This window comes from Chiloscyllium plagiosum, unplaced genomic scaffold, assembly GCF_037043375.1.
Source record: "Chiloscyllium plagiosum isolate Xiang-an unplaced genomic scaffold, Cpla_swu_hap1 HiC_scaffold_35, whole genome shotgun sequence".
NCBI lineage: Eukaryota > Metazoa > Chordata > Chondrichthyes > Orectolobiformes > Hemiscylliidae > Chiloscyllium > Chiloscyllium plagiosum.
Window position 1 is genome coordinate 58120156 of NW_028270173.1, and position 21515 is coordinate 58141670.

The 21515-nt window shown below is 40.6% G+C and overlaps 1 pseudogene across 1 annotated transcript in view; it reads right to left on the reverse strand.

Moving 5' to 3' along the window:
• Window positions 1–21515, reverse strand: part of LOC122541193 (uncharacterized) — a 200104-nt pseudogene that overhangs the window by 20356 nt on the left and 158233 nt on the right. The window contains exon 4 of the transcript XR_015752930.1: window positions 11541–11814. The product of XR_015752930.1 is annotated as an uncharacterized LOC122541193 (transcript). The remainder of the gene's footprint in view (window positions 1–11540; window positions 11815–21515) is intronic.

The window sequence follows — 21515 nt, forward strand, 5'->3', positions numbered from 1 at the left end:
ATTCTATACATAACACAAGGATAAAATTGAGCTGCTTCTAATGGCATTACAGCCTTTCTTATTAACACATTCATTTGTTTTACATGACTGTCTAATTCACTCTCTATTTCTTCCAGGATTATCTCATCTTCCTGCATTTGAATGACCTGATTGATGTTCTCTTCCCAGAGAATATTTTTATTATGTTTTTAGCTTTTTAATTGCATCATTCAGTGTGGTCAGACCAATGCTCATCACTACTGAAGCTGCAGTATTAAATTCTGTTGCCAAATCAGTTATTAACTCACCTTAGTTCCATGTGTATTTGTATCTGGAATATGAACTCACGAGGAGTGATCTGGTCCTCCATCTTCAATTGGTTTGTCATACATTGATGAAATACATAGGGATGATTGTTAAAACCCTGTGAGACACATGTCCAAGTTCTGTTGACCATTAACACTAAAGACTACTTTGTATCAGTCTTCTCAACATAAAGTTATTGACCAAAATCTGTTTGATATGTCCAGCACAGAAACACCTTTTTTGAGGAGTTCTGACTGTGATCAAGTCTGCCACCTTGCCTAATAAGACATAAGAGGCTCCTGGTCTCAATAACCCGTCCTCTATGGAGGAAACTATTATAGTCTGATCTGCCTTTGCTTTCTGAGGGAAATTATACTTGAGGTCGTGGTGTGCAATCTCTCATTTCTAACCTTAATTTTTGGTGTCAAACAACTACTTTCCTATCTGTGTTATTGTTTCCTGAAACTCAGGAGGCACTGACTCTCATGAGTCAATTAAAGTGTACAACTGTAAACTAGCTTTCTGTCCCTTCTGTTTCTGATTTACTGTGAAAGTAACCTAAATTACCTTCTCCTCTTCTCATCTTTCATTTATCATCTACCTCCTCCTACTTATTCTTAGTTCTGAATTTCAGTTCTGAGGTCGAGCCACATCGGACTCAGAATATGTATTCTGTTTCGCTCTCTCTCCACATATGCTGCCAGAGCTGTTCAGTTTGTCCAGCATCTGTGGACAGAAAACAGAGTTAACATTTTGAGTCCAGTGACCTTCTTCGGAATGTGTGCTTTTAATAACATTGGTTTACACACTATTGCCCCGCCCACATCCAATCTCTACCTCAAAGACTGTATTTATGACTTCTCAATGAGTCAAAACCACACTTCTTTCAGCAATAGCTGATCCCTAAGGTATTTCTCTATAGATTCACCCATGTTAGTCTCTGTGCTCCAAGCTGTTCTTAATGGTGAAGATCTCTGTTAAGTCTCACTTAGGTTCAGAAACTTTAAACATAACAGGGATCAATGACACCCACTAAGTTGTTGAAACAACAACGTTGTGTTATTTTTATGATCACTATTCAATAACAATCATAAAATCAAGTATACATGATTATATGGCAACAGAAGAAAAATAATTAATTGAAAGGGAAGAAAAATCATATCAGAAGGGAATGAAGAAATGCAACTTTATTATAGCACAATAGCAACCCCAAATTATTCAGTTATTGGAGAGCTGGGAACAGCAGCTTTCCTTCCTGCATGGAAAGTATCAGTGTCTTTCCAGCCAAAGATAGAGATAAAGAATCTGAGACAAGTAACCAATTCAGCTTGGAGTCTAGCTTTCCTTCTGGAGGTCAAACAGAAGCTGTTTGAGTGTTAACTGTCTATTTAAACAATTCAAAAAGTTCAGATTTCAGTCATGTGATAAAGACAAGTATTCAGATGCTGAGCACCTATCTTGGTGTCTAATCTGAAGGCTGGTACTTGTTGCTGAGTAGTTAAGGCAATGGATTATAAATCATTGGGGTTTCCCCTGCAGATTTGAATCCTGATGGCTGCATCTGGCTCTATTACTGACTTCAATTATGTTCCTGTAGCTTGATCTCCTCCACCACATTTACCGTGGTGAGGTGATAAGGTAACCAAAAGCATTCATGTACTTTTTAGCATAATGGATTATAATGTCTTTCCTTGTGCAGAGATGGGTGGAAGCTAATGACATGTCTCCAAATTCTTTGAGTCAGCTTTTGCTGGAATGTCTGTACAATGCTGGGGCTTCAGAAGCTCCTGAAATACAATCATGTGATCAGCATTGGCCATTTATGAATCAAGCAAACTTGTCCATTTTTAGAAGAAATATTATTGAAACATGAAAATAAAGGAGAGAATTCATTTTTACTTTGCAATTTCTCTTCATGTCCTCTAACCATGACATGCTTTCATCCTTGATAAAAATAATTCTAGCCCTTTCTTTTTACATATTTGAGAAGAGAAAAAAAATCAAGGAAGCTACAATTATTCTCTCAATCATTCCATAGAAAAGAACAAATAAAGATAACATATACAAAAGAAGCAGAGTAATGACAGTCCTTCTTGTATTTTGTTTTTGAGGCTAAAAGGGTACATGATTAAACTGATTCAATGTATTAGGAAAGCTCTAGGTCCTCTGGACCTCACCTATACTGGAGTTAAAAATATCCTGCTTGATCTGAGTAACCTTGTGGTGGTTCTACTGCCCTCCGGTAACTATCTCTCTACTCCACAGTACTACACTGCAGATTTTTGACTGGGTGAAGCATCTCCCTCGATGTTCTCTTGTCTGTGTGAGGGGCTCCCTGAATCCCTTGTTAACTGAGGAAAACACTTGTGGTCAGTGTGATTCTCTGCTTAGCCAGCAATAGGGGTAAGTTTCTTCACATCTACACCAATCTGCTAGGTTTCTCGTCTCTAGAAAATCCTGGAGAGAACTGACTCTACTAACCCCTTTTGACTAGCTCTCCCTCAATCTCTTGCTGTGTTTGCTTTAGCAACTTGACAGTCTTTTGACTGACTGGGCAAGGCATCCCACCCACCCACTGTATGAGGGTGGGTGGGATGCCTTGCCCTGGCTCTTGTTTACCTTGACTATAGATCTGCCCAGTTAGACTTAAGACTTACTCCCTTAGTGTTTAGTGTTCAGAGAGTCTTCAGTTGTTCTTTCTCAATTTTGTTCAGCCCTTCTGCGTTTTTGTAGAACCTTGTTGTTATAGTTCATTCTGGGCTCCCGCTTTTCTGGAGGTCCGGAGCCACTTTCTGTCCCTTTTTATCTGAGAGTGATAGCTCTTGACAGCAAGGCTGCATTTAACGGAGTGTGGCAATAAGGACCCCTAGTAAAGTTAGAATCAGTGGGTATCAGGGAGCAAATTCTCCACTGGTTGAAGTCACAGCTGGCACAGAGAACGATAGTTATGGTTGTTGGAGATCAGTCATCTCAGCTTCAGGACATCTTTGCATGAGTTCCTCAGGGTAATGTCCTAGGCCCAACCATCTTCAGCTGCTTCAGCAATGACCTTCCCTGCATCATAAGGTCAGAGGGTGGGGGCGTTCATCGATGATTGCACAATGTACAGCACCAGACACTGAAGCAGTCCATGTTCAAATGCAACAAGCTCTGGACAACATTCAGGCTTGGACTGACAAGTGGCAACTAACATTCATGCCACAGAAATGCCAGTCTATGACCATCACCAATAAAAGACAATCTAACCTTCACCGTTTGATATTCAATAGTGAGAACATCACTAAAGTCCCCACGATCAACATCCTTAGAGTTACCATAACAAGAAGCTCACCTAGACATGCCACATAAGAACAGATAAGATGCTACGAAGACTATGGCAAGTGACTCACCTCCTGATTTCCCAAAGCCTGTCTGCAAGGAATATGATGGAATACTCCTACTTGCCTGGATGGGTGCAGCTCCAACAACATGCAAGAAGCTTGACACTACCTATGACAAAGCAGCCCACTTGACTGGCACCACATCCACAAGCATCCACTCCATTCATCATTGATGTTCAGTAGCAGCACACACTGCAGAAATTCACCAAAGATCCTAAGACAGAACCTTCTCAACCCAAGTCCAGTTCTATCTAGAAGGACAAGTGCACCAGATACATGGGAACACCACCCCCTGCAAGTTCCTCTCCAAGCCACTCACCATCCTGACTTGGAAATTTATCACTGTTCCTTCATTGTCACTGGGTCAAAATCTTGGAATTCCATCCCTAAGGGCCTTGTGGACTGCAGTGGTTCAAGAAGACAGTTCACCAAGGGCAACTAAGGATGGTCAATAAATGCTGGCCAGCCAGTGATGCCCACGTCCCACAAGTGAATAAAAAGAAAAAATTCTGTGCACTCTCTCTTTTCACTATTTCCTTTGGGCAGCTCTGATTGGGCCTCCATCAATCCCTACAAAGTCTCCCTTGGGGTGCTTGTCTGGCCTGAGTTGTTGGGAGTTACAACTCAGTTTCCACTCGGGTAATTCCCAAGTGGAATTCCATCCCTGTTTACAGGAGCTCTGGAATGATTCTTACAATAACTGAAACCTCACTGTCAATGGAGAGGTCTCTCACACAGTGCCCTGATCTGGGCTGTCTTTCTGAGAGGGATTCTGGGGCACTGTCCCTGTGAAGACAAAGCTCCGATAGCATTCTTGCACATACACAGGGAAGAATTTCCTGAGTGGCAGGTAAGCCATCCTGTGGGACTCTGCAGTCAGGTCCTTGTTAGTTTTGCTATGTCCCCTGCTGAAACGTCTCTCTCCAGACTGATCTGAGTGGGTTTCCTCCGGGTGCTCCGGTTTCCTCCTACAGTCCAGATGTGCAGGTTAGGTGGACTGGCCATGCTAAATTACCCAAATTGTCCTGGGACATGCAAGATACTGGATTAGCCATGGGAAATGCAGAGTTACAGGGACAGGGTGGGTCTGGGTAGGATGTTGTTTAGAGGATTAGTGTGGACTCAATGGGCCGAATGGCCTACATCCACATTATAAGGATTCTATGATACTATGATCCTGCTAAATCCTACAAGACCCATGGCATATCTTTTAGCTTTGAGCGCTCAAAGTAGTCTATTTTATTGTAATGAGGATACACACTAGCTCTGAGGTGGTCTAGCACAGTGGTCTCCTTGCAAGCTAGAGGAGGGAATAGGATTTTCCCTATCAATCTTACCCTGCTTATCTTTCCAATGCTGATGGGAATGGATGAGAGAGGATCTGCAAGGGTTTACAGGTCTATGGCAGGGAGTTGTAGCTGTATGCTGCAATGACTGAACCCCTAGCTGTGAGGTCTCTCTTCTCCTTCAAAAACATTCTCTGACTGGGCATAGGCAAGTTTTAAATTCCTTCAGTAATATCTGCTCCCATAAATTAACATAGGGGCACACATTCTCTCTCATCATTTATTTTCTTGGTGGATTTCCAAGGTCAGTGAACAACAATGACTTTCCAAAAATGGCAGTTAATGCATTAATACACTGACCATTGTGCACAGACACTTGGAGTGGCTGTCTAACTTAGAGACCCAGTGGTCATCTTTCAAACTCCAGACAGTTGCACGAGTTCCTTTTAAGCATTCATGAATTGCTGACATTGTCTCTTGGTCCAGCTCATATGTAATAAGCACAGTAGCTTCTGTCTGTTCATATTCAGGGGTCACTGCAGGGGTCAACATGGATTGAGCCTTTTGAATTTTTCCAATTAACTTATGTTCTTATTCCACTGCCTTCTAAAGGTGGTGAGAAAGGATTCCACCTCATCCTTTGAAAATTTGGGCACAACTTCACATATTTAAGAGTCTCAAGGTTTAGTTCTGTGAAAGGGAGACTGTTACTGGGGAAGGAGTCAATTTTACCAAGCACTTTCCATCACAATTTCTTTCTGTAGCTGTAATCCCAGTTCCAATGTTTTGGAGCTGGAAAACCTCTCTCTCTCTTTCTTGTCATGAAACTCCAGCTGTATTCTCAGCTTATTCTCACTCTAGGTGGGTAATAAAGCAATGTTCAGTTTGCAGTTCTAACCCTCCACCTAAAGTTCCGATTGTAGATGCTCATCGCATCTATAGTATTTCAGTCCTTTTGACTTACCAGGTAATTTTAACTATTATACCTTTAACTGGTCTACTGTCAGTAAGATAAGTGATTTGAGAATACCTTCACATCACAATTTGCCACTGTCCTAGTGTTAGGTCAAAGCTGGTTTATTGTGGTTCCTGTCCTTGTTTTGTAATTTGAGCCACTGCCTTGTCATTTTTTTTAAAAAGTGCAAGTGATATAGGGTCTTGGGCAGCATGAATAGGACTAGTTCACTGAACTGATAAGACATCTGTGTGGCAAATTGTTACTAAAATACAATTAAATCAGGCTAATTAATTAATTCAGAACTAATGATCAGGCGTTTGGCTCTGCCTGTGAAGTGGTATGAAGGTCCGAACGGAGTTAAACCAGATACTGGTGAAGCCTCTTCATGCTGAAACAATAGATGCCACGGGACGTAAAACTCTGCATGGAGGACAAATAAAGCTTCTCCATGTGGCACAAAAATGTCAGACCAGAGAGAGAGAGAAGACTGCATCATCTATGAGCAAACCCCGATTTAAAGAGCATCAAAAGAGCTGGAAAGTCTGCACATAACGTTTAAGTATAGTTTACTTTTGAATAAACATTCTGGACTTGCTGTCCAAAGATTGTGTTTCTTCAAGCTGATTTTGGTGCAAGAAAAAGGGTTATATCACCATAACAATCCTGCAATTATTTTACGACTTTCATTGTCCTGAGTAGAAAATTTTAAAATTCTGACTGGTATCAAGCAACGCTATGTGATAGCCCCCATTCTATTTATAATCTACGTGATAGTATTCACCTCATCAAAGATCTCTCTTATCTGTACGAAATAGTTTCGAGATGGGACAAATGCAGAATGCTGCAAATGCTGGAAACCTAAATTTCACTAAAAACAGAGGATGCTGTAATCCTCAGCAGGTTGAGCAGTATCTGTGGAATGAAATCGATTTAATGTGCCATGCATTGATGACCTTTGATAAAAAAAAAAGGAACGTAAGAGTTTTTAAGTTCCTGGAAGTGGGCAATAGGGCATGAAGAAAAAGGAGGAGGTCTGTGATTAGTGTGCAGGCTAGGAGATGTTAAGTAACAAATGACTTAAGACCTTAAGAAATTGAAACAAGTGTAGGCTATTTGGCCCTTTGAGCCTGCTTCACAATTCAATAGGATCATGGCTGATCCAACATTCCTTACATCCACTTTTCTGTCCTATTTCTGTCATCCTTGATTCCCCTATTGATCAAGAATCTACCAATTTCAGACTTAAATATACACAAAGACTCTGCCCCTACAGCTGTCTGTAGCAAGGAGTTCCAAAGACTCTCAATCCTCTGAGAGAAAAAATGTCCTCCTCATTTCAGTCTTAAATTGGCATCCCTTTATTCTAAGACTATTTCCTCTGGGCCGAGACTCTCATATGAGGGGAAGCATTCTCTCAGTATTTACCCTGTCAAGTCCCTAAGAATCATATATTGTTTCAATGAGATCACCTCTCATTCTTCTGAACTTAATTGAGTAGAGTTCCAAACTGTTTAGCCTTTCCTAATAAGACAACCTTCCATACTGGGGATCATCCTAGTGAACTTTCTCTGAATTGCCTCCAATGAAATGATACCTTTCCTTAAAATAAGGGGACTAAAACTGCTCACAGCACTCCAGCTGTGGTCTCACCAGCACCAGTTATACTCCAACCCCCTTGAAATAAGGGCCAACATTCCTGATTACTGGCTGTGCCTGGATGCTAGCTTCCTGTGTTTCATGAATAAGTACCTCCAAGTCCCTTTGTGTTGCAGCTTTCTGCAGTTTCTCTCCATTTAAATAATATTGCTATTTTGTTCTCCCTTCCAAAATGAACTTCACATTTTCTCATATTAAATTCCATTTGCCAACATGTTTGCTTGCTTACTTAAACTATCAATAGCTCTCTGTAAACTCTTTTTCAATAATAGCTAATTGACCTCTCTTCCTTTTTTGAAGAATAGATATTTGAATAGGTATTGAATTAATAGTTTTCTAAACTATCTGGTATTTCTCCAGAATCAATGATTTTTGGACAACTGCAACCAATGCATCTACTATCTCTGTGGCTATTTCTTTTAGAATCCTCAGATGACAGCCATCAGGGCCAGGTGATTTATCTGCCTTTAGCCCCATCAGTTTATTGATGGTGATGATAATGGTACTTAATTCCTTCCCTGTAATCTTTCATATGAATGGAATGTTTGAAGTATCTTCCACAGTAGAGACAGATACAAAATATCTGTTTAACGTCTCTGCCATTTCCTTGTTCTCCACAACCACCTGCCTCGCTTCATTTTTTAGTGACTTATGTCCATTTGACCTTTCTTTTTATATATTCAAAGAAGCTCTTATTATCAGTTCTTATATTCCTCACTAGTTTTTCTTTGCAGATTATTTTCTCAGTCTTGATTTCTTTTAGTCTTCCTTTCTTGGGTTCTGAATTTATTCTAGTCTTCAGCACTATCACTGACTTTGGCCTCCTATATACATTTTCTGTTAATTTAATGCTCCCCTTAACTTCCTTGGTTAGTGATGCTTGGTTGATCCCTCTCTCACAGTCTTTCATCATTCCTGGAATTACTTTTGCTGACAGTCATGATTTACCCCCTTAAATGTCTGCCACTGCTTGCTCACAGTCATTCCTGCTAATCTATCCACCCAGTTCACTTTAGCCATCTACATCTTTGTTTCATGTAACTCCATTTATTTAAGTTAAACACAGTTGTTTCTCACTCAGGTTTCTCATTCTCGGACTGACTATTAAAAGATGCAATAAGCACAGAACATAATGATGGGCACAGTAAAGAAACAAAGCTTTTGTGCAGATGATTTGTCTACATTAGCAGCCATTTAACATGAAGGCGAAAAGAAAGAAATGAGACAAGACCAATCCAGCTAAATACAAAGTAACAAAAACACAAATAAGAAAAAGGGTGAGGTTATGATCTAAAGTTGTGGCTGTCAACGTTGAGTGCAAAAGGCTGTCAAATGTTGAGTTAAAAGATGTGATATTGTTCCTCATGCTTGCTGTTAGTGTTGCTGGAACACAGACAGGTCAGCGTATGAGCAAGATGGAGAATGAAAATGACAAACCACTGGACGCTCGAACCTGTCCTTGAATGTTACCAAAACAAACCTCATTTCAATCACCACCTGGCCACCCATACATTCCACCTCTCAAAGTGGAAGATTCTGAAGTACGTTGAACGCTTCCCAGACATTGACAGCCTCCTCCTTCAAAAGCCCACAAGGAGATCCAGCACCAGATCAGTCTTCTACAAATTACAATAGGATGGGTTTGATTGGAAGGGTTCAAAAGTGTCAAGAGCAAACACAGATGAACAACAAATGCTGGCCTTGCCAGCACATCTCACACGTGATGAAAGAATTTAAAGGAAGACTTCTGAAAGTTCACAAAATTCCTGGTGTACAGAGCAGTTATTGCCATCCATTCCTGTACTGCAATGAGACCTAGACTGTGTATCAGAGGCAAAAAGCTGCAGTGCAGAAATACTATCAGCAATACGTCTGCCAAATACACCAGATACAGTGGGAGGAACATCAAACAAATGTTACTGTCCTTCTTGAAGCCAAATCCATGTGTGTTCAAGCAAAACTCCAATAAATCAATGTTGATAGTTGATTTGAAAGTTGAACATATTCCTTGAAGCATTTTGCATTAACCTCAAGACTGGGGAGGATTTGGTTTCGGAGCAGGTATGGGCCATTTGGCTTTTTGAGCCTGTTGCACCACTCAATAAAATCATGGCTGATCTGACTCTGACTTCAGTTCCTCTGTTTCTTCATCATTCATTCAGAATGTATGACATTTTAATGATGTGGCACAAAGGAGGGAGCCAGAAGCAAACCCTAGCCTCTTGAACCCACCAGCCAGTGGCACATCCTGAAGACCTATGGCAGAAATTTGCAAACTTCGGGGTAAAAAGGTGGAATTGAAGAAGGAGGATGTGACTTTGGATGAGAGAGTTAATGAGTATGGAGCATGGAAACTGAAGACACAATCATCAATAAAGTGAAGGAAGTGGTGCAGATGTACTAAACAGGAGGAGATTTCAGAAGGAAATGGGGCTGGAGGTGACAGTCAGGAGAGGGTAAGGCTATGGAGAAATTTATGGGATCTGAGAATTTTAAATTGGGACATTAGGAGACCAGGAACCAGTGTACGTTAGTGAGCACAGGGGTAATAGGTGTGTGAGTCAGGATAGAGAGCACGGAGTTTTAGCTGAGCTGATGTTTATGGAGAAGATAGGAAGCTGTGCAGGAGAGCATTGAATGGTCTGGTCTGGAAACAACAACAGCATGGGTCAGGATTTCAGACTAGTGTTGAATGGGGAGATGTTGGAAATGGTGGATGTTACAGAGGCAGAGTGTCTCTTTGTGAAAGAGAGGGTATGGGGTCAGAAGCTCAGCTGGTGATTGATGAAGATGACACTGACCAATTTTGTTTGGAGATAAGGGTGGAGAGCAATCGAGAGAAATTTAAGGGATGTAGGAACTAGAATAATTCTTTAAACACATTACAGTATTCAACTAGATCATGGTTGATCCATATCCTAACTCTATCTACTTGACTTGACTTGACTTGTTTGTTCTCTCTAATCTGTTCCAATTCTCTATATCCATACACAGCATTGCACAAACAACTTTTAAAGTGTTCAGGTCTTCACCTCCAAGATATATCTCTGCAAGTGAAGTAACATACCTTACAACCACTTTGGAGAGGATGCAAGTGGTTTGAGAAAGATGAGCTGAATTGTCTTGTGATCAGACTGCACCATACTTTCTCTGTCCCAAACAGGTGCCTAAAGTACTCACAATTAAATACAATATCCAGTCTCTCTTTCTCCATTTGTGTATAGTGTTGTTCAGTTTGTGTAAACCCTCTGGATACAAACACAGCGGGTTGTCCTCACTGCCTGGGGGTTACTCCAAGTCCTGTTTCACTGACATCACACTGCAGGGTCACTCCATTGTTACATCATAATCCCTCAGCACTGGTGATGTCATCACTAGTTGTTTGATGGGAGTGAAAGCTGCTTCTTGTTCTGTGTCCCAGTCCCACTGAACATCCTGCACAGTGAGACTGGGTACAGATAAACACTCTGAGGACAGACAGGGCTAGGACTTCGTTGGCAGTTCCTTTGCGACATTACGGATGTTCCAAAAGGTTCAATAACTGTCTGATGGTTTAATTATAGAACTCACATTGATAGGGTTTTTGTCCTGTGTAAGTGCAAAGATGGACCAGGAGGCACACTGAACATATGAAGGTCTTGTCATACATTTCAGATCCAAAATGTTGCTTAGCAGTGTGGAGCTGATTAGGATATTGCTGGACAGTGAGATTAGTGCAGATAGGTGATGGGTTCTTTTTTACTCTTTGGCCACAATAGGCCAAAGGCATCTCTGTACTCAATGAATCTCTTATGAGAATGTGTGACAGCCTTGATGAAAATATTACATCTGAAGAGCTTCTTCCATGTGTGAATTGTCTGGTGTTTCAACGGGCCAAACACATCACGGAAGCTCACATTTGAAGGTTTAATCCCCTCTGTGAAGGCGTTGGTGTCTGCGGAGATGTGATGAGTCTGAGAATGATTTATCACACACCTCACATATGAACGGTTTCTCCCCTGTGTGAATACGTTGATGTACACGAAGGTCTGAAGACCATGTGAATGATTTGTTGCACAAGTTGCACATAAATGATTTCTCCCCTGTGTGAATGCGTTGGTGCCTACGGAGGCTCGATGACTGCAAGAATGATTTGTCACACACCTCACAGGTGAATGGCTTCTCCCCTGTGTGAATACGCTGGTGCTTCAGGAGATCTGAGGATTGGATGAAAGCTGCATCACACATCTCACATCTAAATGGTTTCTCCCTTGTGTGAATCCTCTGATGCATCAAAAGACTGGAAGATGTCACAAGAGCTTTTCCACAAATTTCACACTTGAAGGGTTTATTTTCCATGTATCTGCCCTTGTACTAACAGTGGTTTTAACAGATACCCCTTGTGTGTTAGAAGGTCTTCTGAGCATGTTGGAGGAGCTTATAACCCTGTGGAGTCCCCCTCACAAAACCCACACTTAACTAGCCTCTTACCTGGAGGAATGAATCAGCGGTTCATGAGGCTCACTGAATGATTGAAGCTCTGACTACATTTGGAGCCACTCACATTTCTTCCCAGCCTCACCCTGACCGATCACCCACAGCCAAACCTTCAGATAGGTTGGTTCTGATGGAAGACTGCACACCACTGACCAGTTATAGATCTGATGATATGTCAAAACTCCCCTGACCCAAACAATTTCCAAATGATGGTTTTGCGGCCCAATCTTGTCTGTGTTGAGCAATGCCGTGAAGGGATTGAATATCTTCCCACCGTTGTGCAGTTGTTCTTTGAGTGATAGTCAGGATCAATCTGTGGCATCTATCCTCTGTATTCTCTGGTGTCATATGGTGCAATCCTTCTGTAAAACAGGAAAAGGAAACATGATTTCTTCCAATTCCCTCTCCTCCTTTGCTAAAAGGGCTGAAACCTCAGTTACAGACTGTTCCACAGTGAGTAACTATTCCCCCTACGTAGGGAGGAATCAGATATAAGTCCTTTCTATTCCCTCACTTGACTGTCACACATCCGATTTCCAGCAGGGACACTGAATAGTGACCAGAAGCAGACAATCTGGCTACTTTCTTCCTCCGCACAGATCCCCATCTTCCAGGTGCTGTGAGGGCAATGGAAAAGTCAGGTGGAGTGTAAAACAGGCTGTCAATTCACTATAAGCTTGTGTTATGCTGATGAATACCAGTTGATGCGTAAAGTATGTGTTAAGAATAAAAAACACTCCGAACTGTTATTTTGATGAAGATTTTGAATTAGTAGCTCCTTAAATTTGAAACAGCTCTCCCTGGTTCTAGGAAGAGATGGTTCATAATATAATATTATTTTCACTTGGAATCTTGGGTTCTAATGTGGATAGAACTATGGATAGCTTTAAGTTTCATTTGCAGGTCTATAGTGTGTGTGTTCAGAAAGGAAAAAAGTATAATTCTAGGTTCATTTTAGATTATGAGTTCAGCAAGTGGTGATGGATTGTTTGGAGCTCATTTACTTGTACTTAAGTAAGTTTTAAAAAGAATTCTCTTGGGTGAACAGTCAGTGCTTCGGAAAACAAGGATAGACGCAAGAAGGAAGACATTATCCTCTGACAGAAGCAGACAGTGACAGAAACAAGTTTCATTTTAAAAAGACAGACAGAGCCACCCATAACATCAGTGAATGTACAGGTTCATTTCAGAGAGAGAAGCAGGCCAGTCAGAGAGAATAGTCTCGTACCATCAGCAGTACAGTTTAGCAGTCTCCACAACAATCAGGCACACAAGAAAACATTCTGTGTTTGGTTTATACTTTAGTAAGAGCAAGGTTCCTGAAACATAAGGGTTCAAGACTGTGAATGCGTGAGTTTAAGGAACACATGTTAAGGAGTAAGTGAACGAAGGTAACAACTTGTTTAAGAAAGAAAAGAAGACAGCAGTGAGTGAATGCAGATGCTTGTTGAAAATAAACCAAGTGCAGTTCATTGAACAATGAACTTTTAAAATGGAATTGGCTTGACCCTTCACTGAAGTTTGACTATTTGTTGGAAGATTGCAAGGATAAACAAAGTAAATGTTCCTTTTTGATACCAGTAATAAGACTGTTCCAACTAGTTCTTATGTCGTGTAATATTAATAGAGTTTTCTCCTTTAATGTAATAAACTTTGATGTTCCTTTGATAAAAGTATATTGGCAGCCTCTTGTGACGATGTTCAGTGACTGACCATCATTGTAAACAAAAGGCAAAAAGAAGACAAATGGTTTCTCAGGCTAAATTTCAAACTGGGATTTGACCTGCCATCACCATCACCAGTATTGCCATCAGCTGGGATGATAACATTCACCACACCAAGACCCCTCAAACTTTGATATGCTTTAATCAAGTCACCCTTTGCTCTTCTAAATTCCAGGAGGTACAAGCCTATCCAACCTTTCTTCATCAGACAAGGTTCCTATTCCAGGTATGTGTCAAGTAAATCTTCTCTGAACTACTTCCAATGCATTTACATCCTTCCCTAAATAAGGAGACTAATACTGAATGCAATACTCTAAATGTGGTCACACGAATGCCCTGCATAATTGAAGCACATTTTCCCTACTTTTGAATTCAGTTTCCCTTACAGTAAACAATAACATACAGTATGTCCACTTCTTTATCCTCAGCACATGGAGTGGAACAGGCGAGGTGAAGGCCCTGTAACAAGCAGTCAGCTGGGAGAGGAGTGGGTGGATCAAGTGAAGCTCTTTGCAGAGAAGCAGAAAGAGCAGTGATGAACCTGAGCAAGATTCACAAAATCAGATTTTTCTAGTTTACACTTAAGAAGGAATAAGTGTAAAATAAAAACTCAACTAAACATCCACATGATCTTTAGTTGAATTATGTCTGGGGAGCTCAGGCCCATGGTTTGCACATCCTGCACTATGTGGGAAATCCCAGATACTCCTGGTGGTCTGGATGAACAGGCTGGAGAAATTCAAGCTCTGGGCTTTGGATGTTGAGTCACAGCTGAGGGCCCTACGGTACATTCATAAGGCTAAGAGGTTTGTGGATAGCACATTTCAGATGTGGTTAGCTAGTAGGCAAGCTAATGCAGACAGAGAGGGAATGGGTGGCTGCTAGATGGAAGAAGGGGATCAGGCAGGTAGTGAAGGAATCCCCCAAATGTATCTGACTTGCAGGTTGTATCTCTGCCTTGGAAAATGGTGAGTGTGATGTTTCCTCTGTGGAGGCCAACTAGAGCCAAGTCCAAGACATTGTGGGTAGTCCAGCTGCTCAGGTGTGGGGCTGTAAGGAAGAAGTGTGAAAGAGCAATAATGGTGGGGGGTTAAAAAAAGGGAGTAGACAGGCACTTCTGCAGCTGTAAATCCAACTCAAGGACAATATATTGCCTTTCAGGTGCCATGGTCAACAAATCACAAAACTGCTTCAGGGCATTTTGAAGGGGAAGAGTGAATAGCCAGATGTCATGGTCTATGTTGGGACCAATGAGATAGGAAGAAAGAGAAATGAGGTGCTGCAACCAGACTTAAGGAAGTCAGGAAGGAAATTGAAAAGCAGAACTTTAAAGGCAGTAATCTCCGGATTAGTCCACGTGACACCCAGTAGTGAGTACAGGAATAGGAGAGAGAAGATCAATGCAGCTGTACAGATGGTGTGGGATGAAGGGTTTTAAATTGCTGAGGCATTAGCACCATTTCTGGGAGAGGTGAGACCTATACAATGACTGCCATCAAAAAAGAACAGGACCAACATTCTCATGTTGGAGGTTTGCTAATGCTATTGGGACAGATTTAAACTAGAGGAGTGGAATCCTCAGACCTAAGAGAGCCTGAGATGGAATTAGAAGTTAAAACATGAGTAAGTGAGTCTGGATGGAGGAGGAAACATAAGCTAGATAAGAAGTGAGTTTAGAAAAGGTAAATGGATTATATTTTAATGTAAGGAGCCTAAGGATTAAGGCAGATGAGCTGAGCGCACAGACAGGTATTTGTGATTATGATATCAAAGCCATAACTGAGTCTTGGCTGACAAGTGAGCAGGAGTGGCAGCTCAACTTTCCTGGCGTGGAGGTGCTGGTGTTGAACTGGGGTGGACAAAGTCAAAAGTCCAATGACACCCTGGTTGTAGTCCAACAGTTTTACCTGACGAAGGACCAGCTCGTGATTTAAAATAAGCCTGGTGTCATGTGACTTTCACTAGGTAGTCAGACGAGATATAGAGTGGGACAGATGCTGATGAAGGGTCACAATATTCATCAATGAATCAATTATTGCAATGAAGAGAGATGATATCTTGGAAGGATATCAAATAAAGCCTTATGGGTAGCAGTAAAAATATACTAAAGGGGTGAAACATGTTTTGGGGTGTGTCTAGTGCTACAGGAACTCCAAATAGTCAAGGAGAGTTCGACGATTAAAAACGTAATCAGATTTCAGAGAAGCATAAGAATAGTCAGGCCATAATAATAGAAGGTTTTAAATACCCAATTATTACCTAGGATGGCTTTACTGTGCAAGGTAGTGGGGAACACAATTCTTAAGTTGCTTTCAGGAGAATATTTTTAACCAGTGTGTAAAAAGCTCAGCAAGAAAGGGCAGTGCTGGATCAAATAGTCAGAATGAGCCTGGGAGCAGATAGAAGACATATTGGTGGAGGAATTTTAAGAATAGTGACCATAATTCAATTAGATAGAGAGTAGTTATGGAAAAGGATAATGATGGGCCAGGAAAAAGAGTTCTAAACTTGGTGAGGGCTAATTTTACTAAGATAAAGAATGATTTGGCCCAAGTGGACTGGGTGGAGTGACTTGTGGATAAAATTGTGTCAGAGAAGTAGAAGGTATTCAGGGATAAAATAGTAAGAGGACAGGACAAATATTTTCCCACCAAAGCAAAGATTTTTACCAAGACTGTAGAATTCTGATGACAAAGCACATAAAGGATTAAGAAAAAGTGTAAGATGCATGCAGCGACTGAAAGTTCAATACAGCAAGTACCAAGAGGAGCATAAAATGAAAGAGAGGGGGAAAATAAAAATCGAAATTAGGCAAACAAAGAGTGTGCATGAGAAAGCATTGGTTGAAGGAATAAGGAAAACCCAAAGTGGTGTTTAAAATATATAAAGAACAAAAGAATAGTGCACATGAGGGGCTATAGGTCATCTGTGTATGGACCCAGAAGATATAGGCCACAATTGCGTCAGTTTTCACAACAGAAAAGGACAATGCAGGTAAAGACATCAGGGTAATGTACAGAAAAATAGAAGAAATTACCATGGAGAGAGAGAGAGAGGGAGAGACAGAGAAGATTACTAGAAAATTTAGTAACCTTAAAAGTATATAAATTCACAGGCCCCCAGTAAAATGATTCCAGGCTGTTGAGGGACGCAAGGGAGAAGATATGAGGGTGCTTGGCAGTAATTTTCAAATTTTCTCTGGCCTCAGGTGAAGTGCTGGAGGATTGGGGGACTGCCAATTTTTTAAAAAGTCATCATGGAATGTGGGTGTCACTGGCTCGGCCAGCATTTATTGCGCATCCCTAATTGCCCAGAGGGCAGATGGGTGTCAACCTCCGGAGTCACATGCAGGGCAGACCAGGTGAGGATGACAGTTTCCTTCCCTAAAGAACATTAATGATTCAAATGGGTTTTTCCGACAACCAACAATGGATTCATGGTTATCATTAGTCTCTTAGTTCCAATTTTTTTTTTATTGATTTCAAATTTCACCATCTGCTGTGGCAGAATTTGAACCTAAGACCCCAGAACATTATCTGCATCTTTGGATTAACAGTCTCACGATAATACCACTACACTATTGCATTGCCCTCAATTCGATTATTAAAACAAAGTGGAAAGGATAAACCAAAAAAAAAGGCCTGTCAGTCTAACCTTTAGCGGTGGGGAAGTTATTAGAATTCTGAGGGACAGAGATTTTTCTGCACTTGGTGAGAGACAGAGATTAATCAGGGCCAGTCAGAAAGGATTTGTTAAGGGAAAGTCATGTTTGAAAAATGCTATTTAATCTTTTGAAGTACTAACCAGAAGCGGTGATAAGCATTGGTGTGGTCTGTATTGCCTTTAGCAAGAATTTATTTAAGATCCCTTGTGACAAACTGGTCAAATAAGTAACAGCCCTGTTACGACATGGAAGTTGAACCCCTCTGCTAAGTTAACTAAAACACCTTGAGAAGATCGCCTCGCCTTGCAATGTGTTAAAAATGTGTGAATGAAAGAAGATCCCTGATTTCCACTGCATAAATAAAAAGTAACAATTTATTTATTTAACCCTAACATGAACACTAACCAAAACTATTAACAAACCAAACACTCTTTCCCCTAACTATCCACTATCCCTTAGCTGACCACAAATCTATTAAATATGCTGTTCCAACAACACAATTACTCAACATTACATTAACTTAATTTCTCAAAGTCCATACGTTCTCTTCTGCTGTCTTCCTTCTGATCTTCCGATTCTGCTGTCTTCTCCTTGGGTTGTCTTTTTATTTTTTACTGCTTTCACAGGAAAAGACAATGCCTTCTGAGATTTCTTTGAGAACAAGATGTTGATTTCTTCAGACAGTCTTTGCTCATCGACTCTGTGGCAGTTGTTCTGACCAATTTTCATATTTTAAAGTTCAGAAAACATTTTCTACCTTAACACTCTTTTGACTTCATAATACTCCCTTAAGTAAAATATTAACCATTATAATGAAACAATGGCTGCATTTTGTTTCTAAATCTTAAAGCCATTATTGAATACATATGTCATGAATCTAAATTATCCCTCTCATGTTAATTCTGAACACATTCAAAAAGTAGCCAATTGGCCTTTCAATTCCATCATCATTTTCCTGCATCAATACAGTTCTAACCTGTATATCGCTAGTATTGATTGCAACTATAAAGGCTTTTTAAAAATTTGGTGTAGCTAAAACTGGTGTGGTAGTTACTATATGGATTTTAAATTCTCAAATGCCTCCTGACATTGTTCTGTTCACTGAAATTTCATATGCTTCTTGAGTAAATGCATCAGCAGTGCCACCACCTTGCTGAAGTTTAGTACAATCTTTTGGTGCTCAGTCCCAAAAATCAAAGCACCTCTTTCTTTAAGGATGGTCGTGGAAATTCCTCAATGACCTTTGTCTTCACTTTCCATGTCCGATGTTATACCCCAAGAATGTCACCTCTGCCTTCGCAAATTCTGTCATTTTAAAGTTTATTATCAGTTTTGCTTTTCATAATCATTCAAAGAGCATTATCAATTGTACTAAGTGATCTTTCCATGAATGACTAAAGATCACTACATCATCAAGATAAATGCCACAATTACTTAATCCAGCCACAACTCTGTTCATGAGTCTTTAGAATATGGCTAGTGCATTCTTCATTCCAAAAGGCATTACTCTGGATTGATATAGTCCATTTGGGGTTACAAATGCAGAAACTTATTTCACTTTCTCTGATAAAGGTACCTGCCAATAACCATGCAGTAAGTCCAACTTTGTGATATAAGTGGCTTGTCCATTTTTTTCTATACAGTGCTCCAACCTTCATTGAGCATCGCATCCACTTCCTGCTGGACCTGTGTGGCTTTGAGAAGATGAGGCTTGTAGGGGTATTGTTTTATCGGAACAACATTACCTACTTCCAGCTCATGCACAATAGTATTAGTCCTCCCTGTTCTCTTCCTGCATATCTCTTCATACTGCTGCAACAAACCTTTCAACCCTGTTCTTCGCTCCTGAGACAGATAGCTCACTATCATATCCCACTCTTCAAGGATTTCCTAATTACTTAACATTTTTTGAGGCACATCAAAATTCATGATATCTGAATTTGATTCCTCACTCTGCAGGACAGTAACCAACACCTGTTTCTCCGGTGGCTTTCCTATCCTCTGGCATACTTTACAGGTATAGCAAAATTCAACCACATCCTTACACAGTCCAGGCCAATAGAAGTGCTTTTGTATTTTAGCCTGAGTCTTCCTCACACCTAGATGACCTCCTCCTGTTAATTCACGTGCTACCGATAATACTTCCCATCTGTATGCTACCAGCAATACAATCTGGTACACTTCCACCCATTTCTCCTCTGAACAAACCTGCCATGGTCTCCATCTTTGCCTTAGGATTCTATCCTTAAGATAATAACCCTCGGGAATTTATTCCGATTCCTTTCCGGAGTACACATCATGATATAGATTTTTGTCGTCTCGTCTCTCTGTTCTAAGTCCATTAGCCTTTCAAGAGTAAACACCTCTGCCTGACCCTCTACCTGTTCAGGTTTTTCCTATACCATTATATCAAACAGGGTGTCAGCTAAATGAACCTCAACTCCTTCATCTTTCACTTTAGTTTTCCCTTCTTGCTGTAACTTATGATAGTTGGATCCTGTTACTACACAGTCTGAAAAATTACAGGGTTATTTTCTTTTAACTCTTCAGTTCCCTTGTTTTCCTTTGGCTTCTCCATACAAGGGGCATCACTCCCACCTTGGATCCTGCTAAATTGTTCGCAAGAACAAACTGCATTCCTGGAACTGACACTCTGTCAATCACTCCCACTGTCACTTCCCCAGTCTTGATTTGGCTCTCCAACCTGATCTTACACAGGGGAACGCTAAATTTCTGACCAACTATTCCACAAATTATCACCCTCTCATGTAACATGTCAGAAAGAGTGCAAATACTTTCATCCCTTACTTTTAGAGACTGACCAGATCCTATAGCTCTTAAAATTGTAACTTCTTTCCCTTTTCTGCCTGTTCTACCTGAGTAAACTGTTCCCACAGAGGTGAGGTCTTTATAGAGATCGAGTACTAACTCCATACCCAGCCCCTGCCAATGCTGTACACTCTCCCGCAGCTTCTTGACTCTATTTGGGGTTTCCTTTACTACTTCCACTAATCCCACTGGCTTAGCCTCTTTTACCACATCTTTTCCCTCAATGCCTGTCTTCAACGACCAGCATTGTGACTTTATGTGTTCCACCTTCTGGCAGTGAAAATACCTTTTCACAGTACCTTTCTTAAAACAGCAGCAGTGTAATTTTATGTGTCCCATTTCATTACAGCGAAAACACATGGGGTCTTTCAACTTCTTTCCACCCTCTTGGGTTTCCTTTTTCAGCTGTGGTAAACTATTCCCAATGTGATTTACTCTTTGTTTTATAGTGAAGACTCTCCCTTTCTCCCAATTTCTATCCATCATGAGATGAAATTCCTGTCAGAAGCTAAATTTTGCCTTATGTACCAATGCATATTCATCTACCATCTCTGCAGCCCTTCTCACTTCTTGAATTTTCTGTTCATCCACACAAATTCTTATCATCTCTGGAAGTGAGTTTTTTAACTCCTCCAGCAGAATAATCTCTCAGAGCTCAATGTCTTGTCTACTTTTAGGGCCCGCACTGATCTAACAAAAATACCATGTTTAATTCTTTTGAACTCAACGTAAGTATCCTTCTTTATGTTTCTGAACTGCTGTCTTTATGCTTCTGGTACCAATTCATAGGCACTCAAAATAGCCTGTTTGACATCTGTATAATCTCTTGACCCCATGTCAGACAGCACTGCAGATACCTCACTAGCCCTGCCTACCAGTTTAGTCTGAACTGGTATTACCCAAACGTTCTCTGGCCACTCCATCTGCCTAGCCAATTTTTCAAATGAAATAAACAAGGATTCAACACCTTTCTCATCAAAATGTGGCAATATTTTAACATATTTGTATATATCACTACCATTTCTCTTCATTTTCATCCTGTTAACTTGACTTTCCTGGCTAATTTGCACCTTCTGAAGTTCAATCTCTCTCTCTCTCTCTCTCTCTCTCTCTCCCTTCCCCTTTCTTCTCTGTCTCTTTCTCTCTCTTTTTCATTTTGCTCAGAAAAGAACCTATTCTCCCTTCCTTTATCTTCTAACATGGCTCTTCTTTTCCTCTTTATCTTCTAACTCAGGCTGTTTCATTTGTAATTGAATT